Source organism: Eptatretus burgeri, chromosome 8 (genome assembly GCF_056783735.1).
Source record: "Eptatretus burgeri isolate ZD-2024b chromosome 8, Ebu_testis_v1, whole genome shotgun sequence".
In the NCBI taxonomy this organism is placed as follows: Eukaryota; Metazoa; Chordata; class Myxini; order Myxiniformes; family Myxinidae; genus Eptatretus; species Eptatretus burgeri.
Window position 1 is genome coordinate 64,080,481 of NC_140968.1, and position 23,486 is coordinate 64,103,966.

Here is a 23,486-nt window from a genome sequence, read left to right on the forward strand (position 1 = left end):
ACAACTGCTAAATCGCTGGGCCAATCCAGCTGAATTTTTGCAGTAATGTTCCTTTCCCGACTGGAAACAAGAATTGCAAAGCTCATTCCAGTCACATGACTTTAAGTATGTCAAAATGGCTGACTTAATATATTTCTTCAAAAATCTTCTTCTCCAGACCCACCAGTAAGAATGCTACCAAGTTTGGGTTACAACATTGGGCGAGGGTAGGGATGTTAAATTGTGGTGGTCATGCCAATCACTTGACCAGAAGTGTGTCAAAATGGCTGACTTCATCAATTTTTGGGAAAATCACATAAATTCCTTCAAAATTTTTCTTCTCCAGACACAACAGTCAAAATACTACCAAATTTGGGTTGCAACATTAGGATAGGGTCCTGATGTTAAACTGCGGAGGACCCACTGATCGTGATTAGCACATGACCAGATGTGTCAAAATGGCAGTCCCACAAATTCATTCCAAAATCTTCTTCTCCGGATACACCAATCAGAATGCTACCAAATTTGGGTGATATCATCAGACCATTCAAGTCAGGTCAGGTCAGATTAAAAATGTGACTTGCTACAGGTACCATGTAAATCTGTATGAACCTGTTTCATAGTCGGGTTTGTCGGCGACGAAACCATGCCCCCCACCTTGTGGGGAGGGTGTATGATATGTACACCTATCAGGATAAAAAAAAACCTGTCAAAGGGCACAAGAGCTCCTTGTGAGCCAATGGCCATCGCAATATCTCATACCCAACTGTGTCTGCGGACATCCTCCTGCGGATGGGTTACCTTTTTTTTAGGAGGTTGGTGGCAGGATTTGCACTGCGGCCATCGTAAAACACTTTACTCCACAAAGCACACTAAAAATGCAAAGAAAACTGAAAACCCACTCCATGGGAGTACCTCTTGCACAGCTGCCCTTCATAGGGCATTGCACTGGATGATGGGATTGGGGCAAAGCCTTCGGGACCTCCACTCTTTGATGACAGGAGGAAAAACATGGGGTAACCTTCCCGGGTTGGATTGCAGTTGAGTGTGTCGGGGTGGTGCTAAGGTGTCATATATCAGACGGCGGTTTCCTTGAGTTAACCTGAGGTGGACCCTTGGGGTGGGTGCCTGGAAGTTCTATCCCAGGAGAGGATGATCACCTCTCCCTGTTATCATCTGAGCTCAACTGATTGAACATTGGTATTTCAGCACTCTCTAGGGTTCAGAGATCAGACAATGGCAAGATCATGGTGGGTTGTTACACCTACGATTGGTCTAGATGCTCTGATGGTTACCAACCCAAATTAGTTGCTGAAGCTGTGCCCAATAAGCTGACTCCAATGATAATTGAGGTAACACCGGTCAATGAGCGTATTATGAGACGAATAATTCGTCACTCCTTGGGGGTCATTCCCCTGGTCTCTGTATATTCGCTGATTGAGGCAAGTGATCTCACCATGAAGAACACATTCTATGCCACGCTCGAGTCTGTGGTTGACCAGTGCCCCAGGTGAGATGCTCGTCTTATCTTGGGTGATTTCAATGCATCGACTGGAATGGATAGGGATTCTTATGAGAGATGTGTTGGTCCCCATGGGTCTAGAACTGTGAACAAAAATAGCACTAAGTTCCTTCACTTTGGAAGAAGTCATGGACTTAGAGTGTTTTGTGCATGGTTTCAGAACCCACAGACTCATCGCTGGACTTGATATTCCAACACTGGTGGTGTGGCAAAGGAGATTGACCATATGCTCAATGATGGTCGCTGGAAGATGATCCAGAACTGGAGAGTCTCCCGAAGTGCTCAGTTCCTCAATACCGACCACAGGCTTGTGGTGGCAACTCTGAAGTTGCAACTTAAATCTGGGAGAATGGTACCATCCCAGCCTAGGCTTGATGGTGGCATGCTCAAGGATGACATAGTTGCTGAGGGTTTTTCAAACAGACTGAATGGGGATTTGAGGGTCTGAGTGCTTTGGGGAATCCTGAAGAGTTGTGGAGTTCCTTCAAGACCACCATCCTTGATGTTGCCAGTAGATGTCTTGTAACTCACCAGAGGGCGAAGAAGAAATTTGTCTCTCAGGGGACACTGGATACCATTGATCAGAGGCATAGGGCCAGGCTTAATGGCAGAGCTGAGCTGTTCAGGGAGTTAAGGCGTAAACCTGCACGTGTGCTGAGGGTGTACTGGTCCTCACATTTTTCAGCGCTTGTATGGACTGGATTCTGGGGAGGATGTCAGATAGATAAAGCTGCGGTGCATCATTTGGGAATGTCAAGATCCCTGACCTTGATTTTGCAGATGATTCAGACATCTTTGCGGAGACTCTGGATATCCATTTGGGGGCCTCATGGTGCTGAATGAGGTGTCGGAGCCGCTGGGATTACGAGTTTCCTGGGTCAAAACTAAGATCCCGGCTTTCAATGACATCTTGGATGCCGCTATCTTGTCTATACCTGTTTGTGATGAGTATCTTGAGATCACGGAGAGATTCACTTTCTTTGGTAGTGATATTCATGTCTCTGCTGGCTGTGAGCCAGAGGTCAATAGATGTCTGGGTCGGGCCCGGGGAGTCATGGATTAATTGGATCATGGGGTGTGGTGCCGTCGGTACCGATGCCGGAGGATGAAATTCAGAGTCTTCAGGTCTTTGTTACTTCCAGTATTGCTCTACAGATGTGAGACTTGGACTCTGATCAGGAATCTGGGACAGAAACTTAATTCCTTTGGTACCAGGTCTCTTCGGAGAATCCTTGGTTATCGCTGTTCGGACTGTGTCCAACGAGCCATTGCTAAGAGAGACTGAAATGAGATTTGTTACCTGCATAATCCATGGTCGTCAGCTGCAGCTGTGTAGGCAGGTGGCTCATTCTCCTGATGCTGATCCTGCTCACCAGATTCTCTCAGCGAGGGAGCCTCATGAGTGGAGGTGGCCAATGGAGCCGACCACATGCCTCTTCATTGCAGAAGGTTGATCAGCATCTCAAGGAGATGGGGATGGGCCAGGCATCTGCCTGGGGGATGGCCAGATGGAGGCCCCTGCAGTACCAGTGGAAAGTGGATGCAGCGACATGCTGCTCCAGCGCATGCTCCCATATCTGACGTGACCTGACCTGATTTTGGATCTAATCTTCGGTGAAAGGAGGGAAGCCACTCCACAGGATGTGTCTATTGTGACTGAAAAAGGCCAAGCCTTTCCATTGGTTTTCCCATCGGGATGCAGCCAATCGAGTTGTGTGGGTTAACTGTAAAACGGTTCCTTCAAGTTTGTCCTGCATAAAGAAGGACAATACCTGGTGTACACGGAATGCATTCTTGCAACCATTGACAGTCAATGATCCTATTATTAAATTTGGTGTCGTCATGGTGTCGTGAGAGTACTGTTTCTGTGATGGTTGCCATCTTGAGCCGTTTTATATTCAGACCCGTAACTCAACAGCTTCACCAGAAACTTCCTGACCCTGGCTTGCTCAGCCGATCCTGAAGTCCTCATTCTATATCTCTCCCTCCTCAGTATACACAAGCAATGCACGACCAGGTCATAATCGTTCCGCCGTTTCAGCACATTTTCCACTTTCTTCCTGCTGAGTAAGCTTTGTTCGAGGATCTCGAGCATTTCCTGACTGGGAATACAGGAATGATGTCCTGCAGACAGTTCTGGCTCTGAACCCATCAGTGACCTTTGATCTTCTTCCCAGTCACCAATGCTCTCCTCATCTTCACTATTTGGAGGTTTCAGATCCTTCTTCTTTGGTGTACTTATACTATTTGTCAAGTCTTCTGCCTTGCCATTTGTTAAGACTGACTTGGCATCGTCTTCAGGTGTCTCAACAGGAACTGTCTTCCACACTGATGCAGCAGTCATTGCTTCACCCCAAGGTAAAGCTGTCGGGATGAGCACCTCTTCATCAGTTTGGAACGGAGTTCCATCCTTTTGAGGTGGTACAATAGAAATGTGCTTAAGTATTACATTTTCTGCACCAGCAGTGTATGAAATGACATCGCTCGTGACCTTGGGTAGTGTTAGTAATGTCTTTGATACTTATATGTCTGGTTTCATCTGTCTGTCTCGCCAAAGAACACTGTGTCAGCCTCTTTTGAAACTTCAGTATTTCTCCTTTTGGCCAGAACGATCGCAGGTGTTTCAATCAGAGGTTTACTTTGGTGCTTTGTTGTAATTATTGTTATTTCCTCTGGATGTGTTGTCTTAGCAATCGACATTTCAGTATCATTTGACTCTGTCGAGTCAGATTTCTTACGGTTCATCTTTACTATGCTGGGTTTACTAATTGATGGTCTTTCTTTCTGTTCATTCTTTGATATGTCTTTTGGTGGATCTGGGAGCAAAGACTTCCCATGTCCTGTTGATTAAGGAACAGTTTCTTATTCGTCTTCCATTTTTCCAAATTGGGCTTCAAGTCTTTCTCCTTCAGAACACTTGACCTTATGAATCACTTTGACACATTCTTTTCTGTTTCATCCTCAATGGTACCAAAGTGTTCCTCGGTCTCATCCTCTGCGGGTCCTGATTTTCTCTTCTGCGCTCTCTTTGTCGTCCCTCATCCCACTGTCTGTCATTGATTTATGGCAGCCGAAGAGCTAGGCTGAGGAGACGGCACTGAACATTCTCGAGGGACAACTGCCTGAGGACACAAAGGAGCAGACATCTCTCTTCGGATACCTGGGGTACCGCTCTGGAAGTAGTAGCGGCCATTCTTGCCCATGCACCATCCAAGAGGCATGATTATTAACAGTATATTATCCGTCAAACAGAGCATTCAATGAAATATAATTTACCTCGTTCACGAGGTTATGCTTATTCTAGTACATTACTAACGATTAACTCAAAAGGATAACCAAGTGCGGGTTGAGCAAATAAACTTCTCAGCCCGATCCAAAAGCTATGCAAAATTAAGTGAAGGAAAGGGGCTGATTAAGGCCCAGGTCACATTTGCTCTACGGTGAGGATACGACGGCCGTACGCCCTCTGAATTGACAGAAACGTGCGGCGGCCGCAGAGAAACTGAGGTGGCCTCAGGGAGGCCCTACGTCGTCGTTTGGCTATATTTTACAGGCCGTAGGGTCGCCGTCGAATTATAGCGTGGAGTTATAACTTTTTTTCATTTCTACGTTCGCCGTAGCAATTCGACAAGCCAAGCTATGACGTAGATGTGTTCCACATCGACCGTACGTAGGGCGTACGGTGGGCTTGCGTTATTCGTGCGGCTGCCATAAGCTCTTCTCAATGAAAAATCAATTTTCCCAACCCCCAAAAAATTACAGCGGCTGCAATATTTCCACGGTCGCCGTACGGTGGCCTTGCGGTCTGTGTGACTACCTGCGGGCAACGCAGGGTCGACGCACGGTTCCCCTACGCCCGCCGTGCACCTACGTACGGCCTCCGTGGCAGTCTGCGTTGACCGTGCGTCCACCGTGCGCTACCGCTAGAGATCGGAGTATAGGTGTTTGCCTATAGCGTGGTGCCCCCAGAATCCCAATTTAATTCGTTCCAGGAGGCTGTTTGGATTGCAAAAAGTTCGGATTCCAAAAATATTTTCCCAATAAGAAATAATGGAGTGAATTAATCCATTCGTGGACCCAAAGAAAACCCACTTTCAAGACACTTTAAACTGAAATTCCCCATGTTTAAGATAAAATAAGATGAGTAAATGACCTTCGGTGGCAGTGTATTTTATGTAAACTGGTACAATCACCACATCCAAAGGTCCACACAGGCTCGTGCTCCGGCCTGGGTTCCGATCGCTCGCACACTCTGCGAGAGCGCTGCCCCCAAGGCAGCTCATCAAACATGATGCCCGCAGAACCACAATCACTTTCATCAAACACATCGGGCTGACGTAATCATGGACATTCCAAATTACACGGACTTCTTATAATAACCTGGACCAGCAATGCCATCTACTCGCAGCAGTGAGAACTGAAGTCACCGGAAATGGCTCAGCGGCCATGTTGCGTTGCCACTCGCTAGTCATGCGCAATTCAAAAAACCTATAGATGCATTAAGAGTTTTAACTATTTTGCCAGTATTTTGAACCGGTAAACGTAAAAATGCCACAGCGCGTGGCGTTCGGATGCAATAATAAGTCTGGGAAGAGCTCCACATGCACCTTTCATCGGTAAGAATGCGATTATTGATGCTTTTTTTTTCTCTTTCAATCGTCAATCTATTTTTAGAGTATTATTTTAAGAAGTTACAATTTAAACGCTAAACGCCAGTAAAACAATCTAAATGATGGCAAAGTACAGTCGATAATTTGAAAGAAAATGTAAAAAAACGATATTATCCAGGAATATGCCGGAAATGAGTTTTCCAAGCGTCTAGAATTCAATCTTTTCTCTCATACAGCACATCTGTGAGTGCTACACAAAGATTCGTCTCCACCATGTTGTTCGAACCATGAACACTGGATTGAAAGATAAACCCATCAGGAAAAAATTCAACAAACTGATCCTATTTGCACATCAATAGTTTACTAACCATTTGCATTGAAGTGTTTCTCCGAAGTTTCGACATGTCTTATGTTTCAACCTACTGCGATTATAATAGTTGATCATCATCTTCTAAAGGTCACTGCATATTAAACCAGTCTCATTAGTGTGTAGATTATAGATCATGTTTATTAAGGTTGTCCTATGTCTGTTCAATGTTTTCATGATTGAACAATATATTGTTACGGCTGTGGAAATTCGCATTGCACCATGAAGGGCCCGCAGGTGAGATATCTCTAAGTACATGTGTAGTTACCCCAAACCCGTGGTATAGAGGGAATTTATGTGATTCATCCGGGCTGCGATCCTTTGAGTTAGGCGTTTTTCTGTTATATCTTTATTTTGAACCAACCACGTCTCAACCGCCATCACACAACAACCACCGCGCCAGCCATCGTCACCAACTGCAACCACGCTCCAACCCTCGGACAACAACAACAACGCCAACAGCCACGACCTTTACTTCATAACTCGCTCCCACATCATCGCATCACACCATTCCCAAACGGCACCATAACCATCAAACCACCACCGAAAACCCTCCACCACCTTCACCTCTCTTCTTCTATGGCCATTCCCGCACCACCTGTGAACACTGAGCGTCGGGCTGTCTCGGGCCCGTTCGGTGATTGGTGCCGAACGCATCGAGCCGCGAGCGCAAATAACGGCCTTTCCGAGGGAAAATTCGGTGTGGGATCACTCGTCGCAGGACCCAAGTCAGCCAGCCATTCTCCTCCCCCAGGGCATCAACAATTCCCCCTATCCCCCGCGCTGAGATAGTGCAAAAAGGGGGTCCCGTTCCCACCCCACTCCAAACGTCGTGCCAACGAAACCTGCCAAGGAGCACGGAGTCGGGGCACAGCCGCGCGGCCACATCTGCGGCTCGCCCACCAACGCGTCACGAGGACGTGCGTAGGACCGCCCCCCCGGTCTCGCGGACCTGGCCGCTCCTCCAGGTCACACGCACATTTGGCCTATAGGCCTGTCTGCCCCCTTGTCTATGAGGGTGGCTTCTTTCCTTTGCTTTTGTGTAAATGTGTGTTGGCGCCATCTGCGAAGTAGAACTGCATAAGTGTTGCCATGTGTGTGCGTAGTCGGTATTAACTCTGTGTCGTTGTTGCTTTTGTTTTGGTTGCTATATGTGCATTTTGACTGTATGGCTGTATATGTGTGCTTTCCGTGTGCTGGGAAATAAATGAGCTTTGTGTGAACTGTTTTCCCGTTTCTCTTCGTCTTTTCTTTATTGACCCTCCATCCTGCTTCACGTAAATGGTTCGTAGTGGGCTTAATACGCCCGGTAATTAATCGGAACCGTCGAGGCTGACGATAACACCGCTCGGTTATCACTGTAGCACGGAACGGACCGCTTAAGCGGTTCGTGTCCCGAGTCAGCCTGTGGCATGGTACGATCGCCCGGTCGACCATCCGCGCAGGTACTTAGGTAGATCGAATTTGGCGAGCAACCCTATCCTGCGCGGGTGGGCAATTGGCACGGTCATGGTGGGGTTAAAACCCCACCCGTGACTAGCTCCGGCGTTGTTCCGAGAGGGTCACGACTGAATTGTCCGTCCGGTGGGCGACGTGCGTGATCCGAGTTACGTGGCCATCCGCACACCGGTGGGCGCGAATTCGCTACAATATTATAGGCCATACAGGGTAGCTTTAAGCTACTCACATTGGGGGTAGCTTTAAGCTACCCACTATGGCCTATAATATATTGATCAATCATGAAAACATTAATGAGACTGGAACTGGTTCAATATGCTTCGACCTACTACAGAAAGCTACCCTCTATAATATACACATATTAATCGGAGGCCATAGGTTAGTCTGCAGATTATAGATCATATTTATTGAGGTTGTCTGATGTCTGTTCAATGGTTTGATAATTGGTCAATATATTATTAATTATAGGCCATAAGGCCTATTATTATAGGGGGTAGCTGAAAGCTTCCGCCTTATGGCCTATAATAATACAAATATTATAGGCCATAGGGGGTTAGCTATACACATTACATTGATTATCATCAACACATTACACTGATTATCATCAGATCATATGACATATGATATGATAATCATTCATGAGAATTGTGACACCTCGTACTCACTCACCTTATTGATTCGTGCTGCAGAGCTTATATTAGCTTGGTAGTGATAATGGGCGGCGGAGACTGTTGTTAGTGAAATGAAAATCCTGTTCTTCTTATTAAGCTGTACAAATTAATATATTCAATCTGTGAATTCGGATTGGCAACGCAACATGGCGACTTCAGTCGACCTCTGACTTCAGTCGACAGAGGCCGTTGCTGGTCCAGGTTATTATAAGAAGTCCTTGCCAAATTACAACTGGTTTTGCTGTGAAATTCAATCCTTGCCCGACAGTCCGTCACACACCACGTGATCGGATTGCTTTTTTTTGTTATTAATTAAAACACAAGATGATTAAAAAAACAAACATCACAAATGAAGGTGAAAACACGAGGTAAGGCCTGTCACATTTGGCTCGGCGGCACCGGAGGGTCTACAAAATGTACGGGCACGAGAATTATAAAGCGGCCGCAGTATTTCTATGGTCACACAATGTAGCAGTCAGTCACATATTATATGTTTTTAGCAGCGTCTCGCGTGGCGAACGCTGCTCATAGGGACTCGGCGTTGTTGTTGTTGTTGTTGTTGTTGTTGTTGTTGTTGTTGTTGTTGTTGTTGTTGTTGTTGTTGTTGTTGTTGTTGTAAAACCTTAATCTCTCGGACCCGACTCTTGTTTTTCCAAGATCCGGATCGCCTTAAATACTGAGCACATGTACACATCCTCGCATTGAGGGTGCCTTTTGAGAGCGTCTATCATGAACTTTTAAATATATTCGGACATTTGCTTTAAAGTTTCGAAAAGTTGACGTTACTATTTAAAGATTATTCCATTTATCGTATTGTAATTTCGTAAATACATTATATATTTCGTAAATACACGATATATCGTAAATACGTAAATACATTATGACGAGTTTCGCTATTGGCTTAATCAAGGCACTTGACGAATATCGGAAGTTTTTTTTTTGTTGTTGTTGTTGTTTTATGAAAAATGTTTTTTTTTTTTTTTAGCCGACAAAACCTTTAGGTTTTTGGACTCTGCTCTTGGACACATTTGTCCTTGTTATTTTTCGGGAAGCCGCACGGCGTATTTATAAATTGTGGAGACCGAAAACATGGGTGTGCCATGCGGTCTTTGATTTGATGTCGCACGGTGACCTTTGGGCGTTCCTGCGGCGGCCATAGAATTTTGAAGGCAGACGCAAGGCGACCGCAGGGGGACCTCCGCCATACAAAGCCTGATCCACGAGAACATATCGGGCCCAATACATTTTGTGTAATACAGGCTCGTTGTGTGTGTGTGTGTGTGTGTGTGTGTGTGTGTGTGTGTGTGTGTGTGTGTGTGTGTGTGTGTGTGTGTGTGTGTGTGTGTGTGTGTGTGTGTGTGTGTGTGTGTGTGTGTGTGTGTGTGTGTGTATGAGGGGGCTGGGTGGGGTGGGATTAATATATGATCAGCAACATGCAGCAAAGTTTAGATTAATAATTTAAATATGAAAATTAAACAAACACAAATATATACCCACACACGATAAACAAGGTCAAACAACTGCAGAAATACAAAGATAACTCTTAACATTGTATTGTACATGTACACGTATAAGCAGGGAGGTGAGAGTTCGAGTCTCGCTCTCGCCTCCCTGAAATTAAAATGAGGCTGAAATAAGCAGCACGTGGACTTGTCTAGTTCATTCCTTCTTTGTCATGGTTCTAAATGTCTGTGACGGTTAAATCACAAACAGCTCTGTGAATTTCTTCTTTATCATGTGGCTCTTAGTTGTCATAAATCTTCTATTTTGTCATCTTCACATAATTTGTTCATTATCAACATGGAAAAGACCATTCCCATCTCTCATACATGGAGAACATAATGGAATACACGGTTCAATGCACTCGCACCAAACGGCGGCTCTGCACGTGCACCGCACTGAATGGACTCAAAATGGCGTCAAATCGTTAGTTGTCGCTACTCTCTCTATAAAGGGACTCTAGGGCCACCTTGAGGCCACCTCAGTTTCTCTGCGGCCGCCGCACATTTCTGTAAATTCAGAGGGCATACGGCCGCCGTATCCTCGCCGTAGAGCGAATGTGACCGAGGCCTAAAGTATCGATCGACACACGAGAGATGCTTTCACGAGGACTTCCACCGACGAACTGAATGAACAAAGCGCGAAGATGCGGCTCGAACAGGTGGGGGAGACGCGTGAACAAACATGAACGCTTCGTTGTGTTCGGTTTTTTAAAATGTATTAGGTTTTTAGGGCAAAATTTTCTCGAAAAAAATTGTTCGGAATCCAATTTGTTCAAACAAAGGGGCGTTCGGATTCTGGGGGCACCACAGTATATTATAGTTATAGTATATTCAGTTATATATATACTGGTATATTTTTATTTCAGTAAAAAAAAGAACTGGTATATATGTATATATATATATATATATATATATATATATATATATATATATATATATATATATATATATATATATATATATATATATATATATATACACCCACTCGTTGCCATCCGTCTGGCCGCACGTTCGCCTTAGGGCCCCCCTGCGGTCGCCCTGCGGTCTCCTTGCGTCTGCCTTGAAAATTCTATGGCCGCCGCAGCGACGCCCTAAGGTCACCGTGCGACATCAAATCAAAGACCGTACGGCACCCTCACGTTATGGGTCTCCACAATTTATAAATACGCCGTGCGGCTACCCGAAAAATATAAACATATGTGGCTGCTACATCGTGTGACCGTGGAAATACTGCGGCCGCCGTATAATTGCTAGTGGCTGCAGATTTTGGAGACCCCACGGCCGCCGTGGCAAATGTGACCTCGGCCTAAGCAAAACCAAAAGGAATTCTAAACTAGTTTTGTGATCACGCCACAAATCGGGCATGGCAAAACTATTACCACGCAGCGTGGGTGTGCTGCCATGGCGAGCTAGGCCTCATCATGAAACAAGGCTAATTAATCACCCAAACCACAAAATAAAACTAACAAATGAACCCACTAGGTTCATTCACCAAAACAAAACAAAAATACTAATAGAAGCTGAGGATAGATGGAGCTGAAGGCGAATGGAACAGCAACTCGAGGAGCAGCAAAATGGCGTGGTGTATTTGTAGTAGTAATAATGGCAGTAGTAGATGAGCAGGAGGATAATTGTCAAGTTTAAGGAATATACGAGCTTTAGTCAATGTTTAATTTGACTTCCTTTTCACAAGGCTGTACAGATATAGTTGCATGAATCGATAGATAGAAATTGTAAAGAAAATCATGTGTTTGTGGTGTGTTCAAATTTAAGTTAAAATGAAAATTATTGTGCTTATTACCTCCGCCACCGAAGGTACAGGTGGTGTTTTCACCCCTTTGTCTGTTTGTCTGTTTGTTTGTTTGTTTGTTTGTGTGCAGGATATCTCAAAAAGTTGTGGATGGATCCGGATGAAATTTTGTGGAAATGTTTGATGTGTGACAAGGACGAACTGATTAGATTGTTCGTGAAGATCTGGATCTGGATCCGACTACTAGAATTTTTTTTTTAAAGTGATTAGTCCCCGTTGTGAGATCGGGCCAAAAACGATAAATAGCACGATATCTCAAAAAGTTGCGGATGGATTCAAATGAATCTTGGTGGACACGTTGGGTGTGTGGAAAGGACGAATTGATTCGATTTCGGTGAAGATCCGAATCCAGATCTGGATAGGAGAATTATTTAATATTTAAAGTGATTCTTCACCATTGAGAGATACGGCCAAAAACGATATAGTACTGTATAGCATGATGTTTCAAGAATGTATTGGGCCCGATATGTTCTCGTGGATCAGGCTTTGTATGGCGGAGGTATGCATTCCACAGAGTGCCTTTCTAGTTACCTTCGCATTCTGCGAAAGGTTATGTTTTGGTCGCTGTGTATTTATTTATTTGCGAATATGTGTGTTTGTTTGTTATTCGCATAACTCAGAAAGTATTAAACCGAATTGCATGAAAATTGGTGCGATGATTCGTGATTATCCAAGGACGATTTGATTAGATTTTGGGAGCGATTGGGTCAAAGGTCAAGGTCATGAAAAGGTCAAAAACAAACTTTTGAGCATAACTTCCTTCATAAGACAGCTATCGACATGCAACCAATGCCATATTGTTCCATGACGAAATACCTTTCGGGTACGTGGTGCCAGATTTGACGTGACGTCATCAGAAGTGAGTCGAAATGACGTCACAAGATGACGTAAATTTTCTGTTTTCGACCTCGTCAGTTTTGATCATACCGTTTTGTAGGACTTACCTTAAGGACGTCACACACCAAATTTGACGTCGTTCGGACTGACCGTTGTGACGTCATTGACGTTTGAACATTACGTTTTTCAATTGTGGCTAAAATGTCCTGATATTTTATATTCAAATATCTATGTGATTTGTAAAGGAAATTGTCCCAAATCCAGGCATTATGATCAGTACCAAAATATCTGCTTATTTATAAACAGGTTTTGCAAATTAACTCTCTGGTCAAGGTCAAGATCACACTCAAGGTCAAAATATACTTGTAGGCATAACTTCACATCTAATAGAGCTATTGACATGAAACCAACGTTAAAATGCTCCGTGAAATAAGAGCTTTCAGGGTGGTAGTCCGCGATTGGTAGTGACGTCATTGGAAGTGCGTCAAAATGACGTCATTTTTAAACTTTCGATTTTTTTTCAGTGTTTATCATTCCATTTTGTTGGACTGCCCTCAATGACGTCTAACACCAAATTTGACGTCCATCGGACTGATGGTTGTGACGTCATGGACGTTTTGAAATGACGTTTTTCAAATGTGCCCGGAAAAAAGTAGCGGCGGCGAAGGTATGCGCTCTACCGAATGCCCGTTCTAGTTTCTAATGTTACCACCCTGAATATATCCAGGAAAGATGTATTTTATCATTATAGTTATCAATATCATTACCATCGTCATTACCTCCACCGAAGGTGGATGGATGTAATGTTTTCACCCCTGTCTGTTTGTTTGTCTGTGAACAGGATATCTCAAAAAATTGTGGACATATTCGGATTAAATTTGGTGGAGAGGTTGGGTGTGTGACATATGTTTAGATTTTGGTTAAGATTCTCTCGGGACATAGTTGGTTGCCTAACAGACTGGAACTTTGTAGTAACTTTCGGAATAATCCTATGAGCTTTAATATATCTGTATGTATGTATGTATATATATATATATATATATATATATATATATATATATATATATATATATATATATATATATATATATATATATATATATATATATATATATATATATTGTTACGAATCTGGAAACCATTCGCATTCACACATGCAGTTGACCCCAAGTTTAGTTATTTCATTAAGTGAGATAGTTAGAATTCCTCCCTAATGTCCAATGGAAATTTCATGTGTGCGCTGCGTGTTTATTTTATAGTCAGGTTTCTTACATCCTGAAATCGCACAACGCCAACAAAACCCTCGCTTCACTCCTCCTCCCACTCTGCGGGCGAACAAGCACTTCACCCTGAAAAGATTGAATGTGCCTTCACCTTTCACTTCACACCACGGTGCCATAACCCACGTGTTTAAGGCTACGGACATGGGCGGAGCCCCCTCGCCTCAGGGCCGACTCTGCCCCCAGCAGGATGGAATGTTGCCCTCGTCCAATCGGGGGTGAGGTCACCTCAGGGCCGACCCCACCCCAGCCAGATGGAATGTTCTCCTCGTCCAATGATGGGCGGACACTGATGCCCGACGCCCCCTGACCAATCCAGAGGTGAGTTACCTCGGAGCGGATCTCTCCACCCGTCCAGGGGGAGGGATAAGAAAGGCGTTCATGTCGGGGGTAGGAGCTCTTTGGTCTTTGGTCTGCAGTCGTCGTCTGCGGTCTTGATCTGGTCTGAGGTCTTTATCGAGGTCTTTTGGCAGTGTGCGGTCTTTTTCGTGCTGGTGCTGGTGGTGGTGGTAGTCGTGGCGGAGGTGTTCCGTGGTGCTCGTATCGTCATTCGTGGCAGCCAGGATCGTGGGCTCGTTGGATTCCGGGTCGTGGGTTCGAGTCCCACCGTGGTGGGTTGGAGTCGGTGAAACCGCACGAGGCGGCTCAGTACCCGGCCAGATTCTGACCCCCAGCTGAACTATCCTCCTCGGCTCAAGAGCCGAACATAGACCCACGAGATCCATTTATTTTTGGGTGTGTGTCTGTCTGTGGCCAGTCTGTAAGTAGAACTGTTTAAGTGATTGGATCATTGTAAATACTTCCTGCATATTCGTGATTAAGTCTGCTCTGTGTCTCCCTTCCCGATTATTGTAAATAAACCCCTGTTAAATGTACCAGCTCATTGCCTATCGTTTCTATCATTGACCCAGTATGGTTCGGGCTTGAGAATTAGGAAGGCCGATTGTGCCGTAAGTTGTCATTTGGGCCAGCGCGGCTTTGGTAATTTCCGCTCGGTTACACCGGATCCGAGTCGGTAACAGCGACTCGGTTCGGATAAAGCCGGCCGAGGGTGTGGCTTCCCCGGTAGCGAGACCGCGCGGCTAATTAGGTAAATTGGAATTCGACAAAAAGACCCTAACCGTGCGGTCGAAATATTGGCGTCCACGGTCCATAAGCGACCCGTCGACTTCGGAGTTATCCGGGGTGACGACCTTCAATTCTGGTGTTCGTGGGAGACGGCCCAACTCCTCCATCTTGCGGTGATCCTCGCCACCGAACCCGGCACCACAACAATATATATATATATATATATATATATATATATATATATATATATATATATATATATATATATATATATATATATGTGTGTATATACATGGACAGATATATTAAAGTTCATGGGATGATTCCGAAAGTTACTGCAAAGTTCCAGTCTATTGGGCAGCCATACATCTAAAGGTTAACACGTGTGATGTCATTCTGTGGGCTCGCTTATCTAAAATGCCTCGCTGATGATGTCATATTGTGTCAGTCTTGGGAAGTTTTTACTGGGCTAAAACCAAAAGGAAACGTAGACGAGGGGAATTGCGTGGGATACATTCTGAATTGGAGTGTATAAAAAGTTTTTTTTGATAAGTTTAAAAGGCAGTAGCTCTGTGGTCAGTGATCATTTACCATGGTCGATAGAGAAAGTAGCTGAAGAAAGGCTGGAAGATTGTATCAAAGAGACTAAAGGCAGAGAGTTCCTTGAAACCGCAGCCACTGCGGTGAATTATTTGCTGAACTGAATGTGAATTTGGTTGAGTGCCTTAAATTGTTCGGTTTGCCTTAAAATTAAACAAAACATCGCGCAGTTGCTACTCGAAAATATTTTTGAGACATTTCACAGTTAGGGAGGCTGGCTAGCGATAGTAGGATCTTGAGTTTGAGCCCCCTGTTATGCCTTTAAATAACACCAAGGCGGGTTGACTTGGCCTGTCATCCTTCTGGGGTCAACAAAATGAGTACCAGCTTCCTGGAAACAAGGGGCACTGCATCAGAAGCACAGCCACGCTCCCAGCAATGATGCAATCAGCAGCTGCAGGCTGCATACGAAATGGAAATAATAATTTCATCCTTCGAAAAGATTCATCCATGACAGATTTTCCATAATATAGGGACTGGACAAGCAGGCAATTTCTTCGTTGAGAACGTGGACTTCATATAACGAGGTACAAAAATGAAGGAGCAAGCCTCGTTGTTAGGACCGACAGCTGGACAGCTGATATGCGGCCTTGCATTGAAAGAAAACGAGGCCGATGATCGACATTCAGCAACACATTCCCGAGCTAAAGGATATTGCAGCAGCAGCATGAACAAGCACAGCCCAACGGGGGTGGAGTTTGTGGATTACATCCAACAGCAAAGGAAATAAATCTGGTACAAATTACTCAAGATTTGGGAAGAGTAGACTCGTCATATCACTACGATTATTGTTCATTTAAAACAAGGAAGCAAAGATGTAAATCCAGCTTAAATTTACAATCACAAAGTATCACAAGATAATTAAAGCACGTGATAAGGACATTCAGACAATCATCACTGTGAATATCCACATCCCAGTTTTCAAACCCATGGCACAGAATTGTCTCATCTTTCTTGAAAGATGTGTGAAATATTTACACCTAATACCGAAACGAAACAGGACAGAAGGCTTCGTAGCCAAATCAAAATGGCACTGTGCTCGTGATACACACGATTGGCTGTTTTTGAACTATGTGTGACCCAAGCAGGAATAAAAGTCATCTGAGACAGGTCAGTGGTGAGCATTCCACCAACTGGGTTATCATCTTCAAGACTGTGAATTATAATTAAAAAAAAGACAATGACATCACTGGACTCTGCGTCTGCATGGACCTGGGCATGGAGGGATTAAGAATCCTGATGATTTTATTAGTATAGACTATAGATACATCAATGCCCTTCATCACATACATTGAAGATAATGTCTCTCTGCATGGGAGGTTTAACTGAACTTACCCTATTTATGACAACATGGTTTGTTTACTTTTGCGGTTTTCTCGTAAATTGCCTTTGGTTTGACAAGTTAGAGGGGTGTTATAGTTAGATGTGTGGGACTCTCATTCTGTTACCCTCACATCACACAAGGGTCGGTGGCCACCCTGTTTTATACCCCCTCCTCCCTGGTCTTGCATCCTATGCCCTTTACATGCTCTGTGCCTCACCCACCACTCTCACCCACCACCACCATGGTGTCGAAGTTATCACAGAGAAATCATGATTCTTGCTCCCCTGAAGTCTGCTTTGAAACCATTCTGTTGGTTCTCCTAGTTAAATGAGTGAGATTTTGGTTACTTGGACTCAGAGAAATAGGAATCTGGTAAATCACCTGGAATGTGTCATTCAATGCTTACAAATCTCGTACACTTACTCTGTCGCTACATAAAGACCATATGGCTCGAACTCCAGGTTCGTTCTGCAATCAACTCTGGCAGAGGTTCAGTAACTTTTTGGACTCTCTCTCTCTCTCTATCGAGTGCAGCCTGTGGCTGCTGGTTGCATCATTGGTTGGGATGCAGCTATGCCGCTGATGCAGTGTCCTCCTTACCAGTACACTGGTACTCATTTTGCCGACCTCGGAAGGATGACAGGCTGAGTCAACCTCCTGGTGCATATTAATTCAGTGGCCCACCGGGGCTTGAACTAGGGATCCGAGGATCCCAAGCCGCCACCCTAACCACTAAGCCAACACCAGGCTACTTTTTGGACTAAAAATACCGTACAACCTTTCCTGGACCGCTCGCATATCCAAACTTGTATCCAGTGCAGGGAGGAGCCATGGAATCCTGTGTAGAGCTAAGTCATTCCTCGGCTACACTGAACTCCTAACAATGCACAAAGCCTTCATCCCCACTTCCATTGAGTATGGATGTCCTCTGCAAGCTGGTGCCACCAGATCGATCCTCACACCTCTGGAAACGGTGGAATCCAAGACCATGAGGCTAATTCGAGTTTTTAGGAGCAAGGCGTGCTCCTATCCCACTGCAGACAAGTTTGTCACCGAGCTGTTTTGTTTTGTTGCCTCATTTCTGCTCTCGCCCCACCTTCCCTCTCAAATAATTGTCCCTCACGAGGCCGCACTTGCTCAGATATAAATCCAAACTTCCTTACCCTCCTCAAATCCATACTAACTGCTTACCTCCACTCTTTTGTCCTCCTCTTTTCTAATCCGTGGAAGTGTCTCCCCCAGTATGTCCAATCGTTTTTCTCCATTTATTAAAATTGACGAGCCATTGTCATCTCATTAAAGCCCCTTTTTTTCCTTTTCCCCTGGGTTAATTATTTTAATTTCTCTCTGACTCTTCTCTCCTGTCCACCCTCACTTGTCTACTAAATTTACCACATTTGTTAACTTTTCCTGTCTAGTTACATGCTCCGGCTATACACAACATGCTCAGTTCCCTTTTCCTGTCTGTATGTCCCGACTTATGAGCTCTGTGTTCGTTTCTTTCCATTTTTCCATCCTTCCTTGTATGCCAACTCCCTTTGCTCCATCACTGTTGTCAATTACACCCCACCATCATTCAGCTCTTCAATTAGCCTCAATCTATATGTAAACCTGGTCATAGGCGTCCACAACCATCCTTGATCATGTTGTGGAATGTCGGCTGAGACCCTCACTTTTTTCACCTTTATTCACTTTTAAATTTCTTTTGTTCTCCACAACTGCTTGAGCAATTGACACAAAACTTTTCTTTTAAGCTGTTGGATGGAATTGGATGGAAAATGTGGCCGGCGTTCCAAAAAGTCTGCTTTCTGGAGGCATGGGTTGCGGGGTGTTTTACGTATCAAGGACAAATGGCCTCGACCTTACTTCGCTCTTCCTCACAATGACGTCATGAAAAAACATCTTTATGGTTTTAAAAAAAAAAGCAAATATTCTATAGGGGTTACACATGGTTTTGTTCACGACACATTATCCAAGACCAATCGAGGCAATAATAGCACAGATGCCTGTAGTCTATCTCAGTGTGTTTCATTTCACATTTCAACTTTCTCTGGGAGGCCTGTACATCTGGCAAGCAGTAGATCTGGTGCGAGGCCAAAGGTTAGCGTGACCAAGTCAGCTGGAAGAGCGTAAGAGTGGGGTTTTTGCCCGAATTGGAAAAAAAAAAACTGAGATCCCTAGTTACCTCTGAGTGAGGAAGTGGGGAGGGAAGAATTATAGGAAAGCTCCACGTAGTTCCTCGTGAGAAGAGTACTGTATGACTGCAGTGAAGGTCATATGGAGGAAAAAGCAAATGTTGTAAAATCTACAGCCGGGAAATATGAGTAGGTACGAAGCGATGTTTTACACCAAACAGGGATGCGGGGTGGGCCCTTGCATTTGAAGTGGATTTTGTTTGTTTTACATGAACAATTCCCTGGAGGAAATAGCAGCTCTGTATAATGTGCACAGCATGGGTCTTCAAAAGCATCTTGGAAGTTGGATTGATAAACTTTTGGAAATGTTACTACAATTCAAAGCATTGACTTGGGAAAGAAGAATTAGAACTATTACTTGCAATATTATGTCGTGGATAACCAGATTAGACATTTATAAATCCTTTTCCCCCCCCTCCCCTCTTCCCACACCCCTCCCAAACAATAGGTTAGTTTGCTGACCTCACTACATATGGAAATAACTATTTATCATGTTGGACTCTCATAAGACGGTTGCACAAGTCTTTTCTAAATATGAAAAGACCAACTTACTGTTTACATCCTATTTTCAGCTTTCACGGCCAAACATGTCACAATCCATGAGTGGAACGTTTGGGTAAACTATTTCTCATGACAAACTAACTGGATATTAGTTATTACTCACAGGAACGTGGGGACATTGCATGGAATGTAAAATTTGACTTCAACGGTAGTCGGCAAAGAACAGTGAGCTATCATGTGATATTAATATTGTCTCGCGACGGTAAGTGCTCCTTAAAGATGTTGCTTGATTCTCTCAAAACTTTATCAAAGACAATGTTTTGTGTGGCCCTAAAGATGATTTTTGATTGTTAGTTTGTAGGAACTTCAGGACCCTTGCTTGAGGAAAAGGCCAGAAATGACCATGAGAAAATACCAGTTTAGATGCGCAAATTCTGATTTTATCAAATGTCTGACGTCATGCTTTATTGATTGTCATGGAATAAGCAAAGCATAGTAGAAACTGCATCCCTTCTAAAGTAAATGGCACAGTATATGTGTTTAGAATGTGCCTGTTTCGCTGGTTTCAGTGAGGCAACGTGCACGACTCTGTCGTTCCTGTCCCCTGTTTTCTTATCGCACTGTCTATCGGTCGCCAGCAGTCAGGCTGCTGATATTAATGATATCCCTCGGATATTAATGGTCTCCATGGAAGCGATCCCAACATATGCCGGGTGGGAAGTAGCAGTTGAAACAAGGTCCAATTCACAATCTCACGAGATACGTCGCATGGAAATTCCGTGGAATTGATGCTCTCAAGTGATTGTGAGCGGTCCACTTGTGCTAATAAATGATCCTAAATTAAATATCTTATTTGTGATGCATCAATACAAGGTTAAAATGAAATAACATTAAAAAAAAATATACTACGACAAAACAAATTCACGTCTCGTGAAATTATCACGAGATTAGTTTACGTGACGGATAGACAGAGGTGACAAGCATACATATTGTAATATGGATTTGCCTGTAGTATCGGAAGCCATATATGATGGTGACAATATACTACAAGTTTTAATAAATTATCTTTTGTAGCTTTCTTGTGCTCCTGATAGAATTCCACACTTGGAGCTCCTGTGAGGTTCAAGAATTGATTTTCTTTTTCCTCCGCCCCCCCCCGGGGGTGAAGGAGGTTATGTTTTCATCCAGATATATTGGGTGGTCGCTAGACTGCCATTATTCTTAGGTTTTCCATCTGTCTGTATGTAATGGACAGCTCTGGAGGCCAGGTGAGTCAACCGATTTTGATGAAACTTGACAGGTAGGTTCATACCAGGATCTTGTTGTATGCTTTTGAGCACCGTTGCTATGGACACCACCATTGCCCAGCAACGGGACTTTGAAATTTTTGAAAAAAAATCCGAAAAATATTTATATTTTTTTCAAAAATCAAAAATCGGCTTCTGCGCTTTTATGCGCACTATAATCAACCTCTTTGTCAAATTTCAGCCCGATCTGTCAAAAACTGTATGACTAGTATGCAATTATGTGGCGACCACCCATGTCGCCTACCGGTTTGTCTGTCTGTTTGTCTGTCTGTTTGTCTGTCTGTGTGCAGGATATATCAAAAAGTTGTGGATGGATTTGGGGGGCACGTTGAGTGTGTGACAAGGAAGAATATGTTCAATTTTGGTGAAGATGCAGATCCGGATCTGGATCTGATAATTTTTTTTTAAGCGAGTCTTCACCCTTGAGATCGAGATAGGGTGAAACCAATATATTATAGCATGATGTCTCAAAAAGTTGTGGACGGATTCGGACGAAACTTGGTGGACAGATTGGGTGTGTGGCAAGGACAAATTGATTCGATTTTGGTGAAGACCCGAATCTGGATCTGGATAGGAAAATTATTTAATTATTAAAGTAATTCTTCACCAATGAGTGATCAGACCAAAAACGATATAGTACTGTATAGCATGAAATTTCAAAAATGTATAATTTGCCCAATATGTTCTCGTGGATCAGGCGTTACGTGGCAGAGGTATGCGCTCTTCCAAGTGCCCTAGTTTTCTTTTTCTTTTTTTTTTCAAAAATTGGTGCCAAGAAACCCAATACAACTACTGCAGATGTATGTATCATCATGCGATTGCAGCTGGATGACTGTCATGCTGAAATGCCTCTTGTTGCGCCGATGCGTGCTGGAACCAACATGACGGCTGATGGTGTAAGTGTCCAAGGGGAATAGGGGAAAAACTGCGGTTTTAAAGAAGAAAGGCTGAGATTTTGTTGAAAAAGTTCCCATTAGTGGTGTTGGGAATGTGGAAATAATACTCCAGAAGCATCTGGATTTCAGTAATACAAAGAGATACAAAAAGCTTGGACACTAGAGAAGCTCATTTGGCTCACCATGCCTTTACCTTATGCACACCCTTATTCACGCACACATCAATTTATTTTATCCATGTATTTACTTAGTTTAACTGGGAGGGAGAGAAGGGGTTTTGAGGGTTTTGAGGAGAACAGCAGGGCAGCCACAGGAACATCAGCAGAGTGTTCTTGTTTTTATTTTTAGGAAAGAGCATTGCAGCATGAGTGATGAACCTTAGACATCCATTCAGTTTCTGATGATATCTCACTCACAGACACCACAGTGACACAGCCGGTAGGTAGGCGACATACCTCAGTTATCTGCGGGTCCCACCATTATCCATGTACCCCTCTATCACAATGCTTTGAAGTACTTTTCGGACCATCATTACCGATCTAATTCCACTTTTAATGTATCTACTGTTCTAGGGAGACCATTCCATGCATTAACTACTCTTTGAATGAAAGTACTCCGCTTTACTACCATCCTATATCACTTCTTCTTTACTCTGAAACTGTGCCCCCTCGTCATGTCAGCTGTCACTGTCCATTGTGGTGGAAAACTCTGTTTATTTTGTCTATAGCCTTCATTACCTTAAACATAATTAACATATCATCTCACATTCACCTCCGTTCTAATGTATAAATGTCCAACTATCTCTTTCAGCCACTAATCATAGCTTAGTCCAACGAGCCCAGGAATCAATCAAGTTGCCCTGCCCTCAATATGGCAGTTCGGTCCTTTCTCAGATGTGGGGACAAAAACTGTACCATATATTCGAGGTGAAGCCTCATTAAATTCCTGTGCATAAACATAAAGTTATAAATAAATAATATTAACACTACCTCTTTGGATTTCCTATGAATACAACAGAAAACCCAATGACATTTACCAATAGCGAGCTGCTGTACACTTTCCCCCATATAAACACTTGCATCTCAGATCCTTATCCAGTATCACACAGTCCAAGTCCGCCACTTGAATTATGTCGTTTATATTTTCATTCTCAACCATCCCCATTATCTTACATCGAATGTTAAACTGCGTCTGCCAGTTTTTTGCCCCATCCCCAAGAACGCGGATGGCAATTTGTGTGGCAATCCCATAAAGGAATTCCATGGTGCAGAGTTGAATGGAAATTTGCTCAATATGATTAGTCTGGCCAACTAAAATGCACTCCTCCAGTCAAGACTGATCCCTCGTCACGTCAACTCCCGACGTTAACTGTTCCTGGATTAATTGATTCCATCCAGCATTCAACATTCAACATTTTTGTTCATTATTTTAACCCTGGTTCACTGGTGCATGTGATGAGGACATTGCAAGAAAACAATTTGTATTCTCCTCCTGGAAGGAAAACCATCCTGATGGGAACCAGCAATCTCTCTGCACAGATTGGAACCATTGTGTATTTG

General features: G+C 43.8%; 1 long non-coding RNA gene across 1 annotated transcript in view; it reads right to left on the reverse strand.

Moving 5' to 3' along the window:
- The window catches only part of LOC147021884 (uncharacterized), a 39,040-nt gene extending 30,185 nt beyond the window's left edge, over positions 1-8,855 (reverse strand). The window contains exon 1 of the long non-coding RNA XR_015060983.1: positions 8,606-8,855. This is a non-coding gene — a long non-coding RNA (uncharacterized LOC147021884). The remainder of the gene's footprint in view (positions 1-8,605) is intronic.
- Positions 8,856-23,486: the final 14,631 nt, after the last annotated feature.